This window comes from Callospermophilus lateralis, unplaced genomic scaffold (genome assembly GCF_048772815.1).
Source record: "Callospermophilus lateralis isolate mCalLat2 unplaced genomic scaffold, mCalLat2.hap1 Scaffold_120, whole genome shotgun sequence".
Classification (NCBI taxonomy): Eukaryota; Metazoa; Chordata; class Mammalia; order Rodentia; family Sciuridae; genus Callospermophilus; species Callospermophilus lateralis.
The window spans coordinates 1,245,258-1,249,055 of record NW_027512320.1 but is presented as its reverse complement, the minus strand read 5'-3'; the positions used below and the strand labels follow the sequence as shown (position 1 = coordinate 1,249,055).

Sequence of the window (3,798 nt, the reverse complement as noted above, 5' to 3'; positions counted from 1 at the left end):
GTATCAATTTATTCATTGACACCATGAAAATTCAGACCCATCATAAAATGATAATTACTTGTAATGTACATGCAATTCTTGTGTCACAGAGATTTATGGTCATATTCCCCTGCTTTTTTTACTTTAATCAATCCTCTTCTAGTTTCTTATTTTTCACTAATAATAGAATAAGTCTTTTCTCTCTTTGTTCTGCTCTTTCATTTATTATTTATTCTTTTTTCACCTTTCTTTATACATACTTCCACATGCATTCCTTTTCCAGAGATTATACTATTTTATTTGTTAGAAGAATTATAAGACAGCATTATTTGAAAATTATGCCTCTATTACTCAAAATGCCATAGAGAAATCCCTATAATTAAGACTGTGATTAGAATTGCAGTTTTCTGAAGGACTAACAAGGGCTGAGGGATCTAATTTAGATTGTTCACTCTTGGCTGGTAACTTGGCATTGGCTGTTAGAGGGCTTCAGCTCCTCATCATATGGAAATCACTCTCAAGCTACTAGCATGTTCTCACAATACAGTAGCCACCTTCCTCTAGAATAAGTGACCTAAGAACACAAATGAAAGCAGCAATGTCTTTAATCATCTATCCTTAACAGTTACATGCCATCACTTTGGCTATACTCCACTGGTTAGGTGAGAAAAACACAGCAAACATTCTACTTTGATCTCCTGGGCTCTGAAGCAGAAAGCCACAATGTGGGTGTTTCAAGATGGCCCTTTGCTTCAGCTCTCCAAGAAATGCAGAGTACTTTTCAAACAACAGATTATCATGCAGACTGTCTCTCTGTTCTACAGATTCTTTTGTGCCAAATATGTTCACCCTGTTTTTGTCTCTTTCTGCCAGTCACTCCTCCCCTCTGAGATAAACTGGTGTTGCTGGTGCCACCAGCCTAGCTCCAAAGTACTCTTTCTCATCCTATGTTCAAAGAACCTGACTTTCTGTGTCTCTAAGATTCTCTTACCGTCCAGTATTGCATTTCAGTGAATCCCTCTGTCCCCTACTTCATTGAGAAGCCACACTCCTGCTGCTTGAATCCCAGGCTACGGAGTTGCTAAAAAATGTACCCTTTCTCTATTCCACCACATTTCCTCCTTCTATTAATTATTCCTTTGTATTTTGTATCTTATTTTTCTAGATTCTTAAAATAAATAACTGTAAAAAAAATAAAAGAATCCATAGTTTTTAGTTTTTTTTTTCTTTTGGTAATTAGCAAAACATTCGAGGCTATACATTTACTTTGGTTATCATTATGGCTAAATCCAACAGGTCATAAAATTTGTTAATCTCATTATTTTTTCCTTTACATAATGCTAATTACAAGAATATTTTCTTTTTAGTCTATGGAATTCTAAAATTTTCACAAGAATTGGCTTTTGGTTATTCTTTTGAAAATTTCATATTGAATTTCACTTAAAGAATGTGACTTATGCATATTATTACATTTTCTTCTTCTTTTTTAAAATTTCATATCACTCTTTTGGCATACTGCTCTGGACAAAAGATTTTGTACAGTTATGCTTAAAATGAGTACTGGTCCCTAGTGCAGGGCCAAGGAACTGGAACATGGTTCAGAAATCAGAGTGAAAGACACACTTACACATGATCAAGATGCATTTTGCTACTATAAAACAAGGCAGAGGAGGAATTCTAAGACATATAAAAAGATACACATACCTTAGAGGTCAAGGAGCTTATCCCACATGTTGTGAGAAATGGCTTATTTTCTGGTAATCACAAGTGGGACTATTTAATCACCACTAGAAACACCAGAAGGGTGGTATTATATATATATACATGTTTTTATTTTTATGAAAGTAAGTGTAACACAAACTTAATTCAGTATTGATACCAACCTTCTAGAACCAGCTCCTCTGGGGTCAAGGAGGAAATAGCTTTTTTTTTTTTTATTGCCATGTGAGTTACATTTATATTTCACTGGAATAACTAGAGGCTCCCTCCCCTTGCCCCACCCTAAGACCTGACTACAGTATAGTGCAGAATGGGATCTCAGGAACATAAATTGTCTCTCTTCTCAGGCTTCTTCTTTATTAGTTACTCCCTATTCTGTTCTAAAGGAGGTTCTTATATGGCACTTAGAAATCACTAGAATTTGGCCAGAATCACTACTTCAACTCTCCCGAATAAGAGGAGCCTTACCTGGGCTTGGACTGACAATCTGTGTCCCAGGTCCTATTCTGACTAGATTCTATGAAGAGAGTGGGTGCAGGAGACTAAATGTTAAAATTAAAATGAAAGCTACAATTCCCCATTAGCAGTTGCAACTTAAAATACCTACAGATATGGTCAGTGTGATACATGCAGGAGATAGGTGCAGAGGAAAGGATGGGCAGGGCATTCCTTGGTACAGGTGTGTACTGTTTTGCATTTATTTCTTGTTCTGAGCATCGACAGTTCCACCAAAGGTCTCTTCAACCCCAGGAACTACATGGGCTTGATGGGCTTCAATATCTTGTCCAATTCATAGACAATGGGAATACCACTTGGCAAGTTCAGCTCCATGATGGCCTCTTCAGAGAGACACTCCTAATGCTCAATGATGCCCTTAAAGCTGTTGCCATGGATGGCAGTCAGAACTCGTTTCCCCTCCTTGATTTGGTGAGGGATTTATTCATTTCAGAAGAGGAGAACTTAGGCAATAGTGTTCTTCACACTTTCACAGAAGGGTAGCTGATCCTCAGTAAGGTCTGCATATCCTTACTGAAATTGCTGTAGCAGGGATGATCAGGATCCATCGGAGGTGGGCCTCCATTTCTTGGCAGCAATTTGTGCTTTATTGAGGTCAGTCAGACTCCCATAGTGTGGCTCATCGAGGCTCCCAATCCTCACCACCTGCAGGTGGCAGCCACATCTAATCAATGGTATTCAGCACTTTTCAGAGGGTTCAGATTGCCCTTTTCTGCACCCAGGTAAAGCAGATATCAAATTCATGGCTTGCTAGCATCTCTCAGTGCCTGCCTAGCCAGCACTCCTCTTGGCCAACCAGGCTATGGTCCCAGGTCGTGCCAGCCATTGAAGGATTCTCCAGGTTCCAGGTGCTCTCACAGACTGTACAGGATCAGCACCAGGTTGCAGACAGTCAAGGCAGCAAAGTGAGGATGCAGCGACAACGGATTGCAGAGATTCCAGAAGTGACAAACCCAGACCCCTTTGTGGTGGTTCCCTGCCTGTCTCCTGCCCCACTTTAGCATGCACGCTCCTGCCAAGCGCTCCCTGCCAAGCCCAGCTTTCACGAGAATTCTCCAATATTTATCACAATATTTATTTACTTATTTGGATTTGCATTAGTCCAGAAAAAAGGCTAAACTGTGTGGGCATTTGGAGAGGATAATAATATTTTAGGTTTGTATAAAGCTTACATCCTCGTTTTCTGTATAATAAGAAATTGAATAATGAGTAACCTTTTTCTTCAGTGGAGCATATTAATATAACAAGTATCTTTATACTCTGAATCTATTTTGAGAGACATAATCTCATATGTCTTCCATAAACTTCCTGGATGTCCCTTCCACAAGCTTGACACTCCCATGTCCCTGACCACCCAGTCAGTCATCAGGCATTGGCCGTGAATTGATATGAATCTGTATCTCAAGCCACTTTTTACCCCTAGGTAAAGTCTACTATTGTATTTACAGTTTGGAGTTACTCTCAGTGGGGGGATTTCCATTTGTTACAGACCATTGGGGCTACTTCTGAATAGAGCTAAAACTTTCAGCACTCTAGTTCTAGCTAGTGTCAAATATTGAGCATATTGATCTGTAAGCCAAACTT

At 39.2% G+C, this 3,798-nt stretch overlaps 1 pseudogene; it reads right to left on the bottom strand.

Moving 5' to 3' along the window:
* Window positions 1-2,313: 2,313 nt before the first annotated feature.
* On the bottom strand, window positions 2,314-2,971 carry LOC143386712 (phosphoglycerate mutase 1 pseudogene; annotated as a pseudogene).
* Window positions 2,972-3,798: the final 827 nt, after the last annotated feature.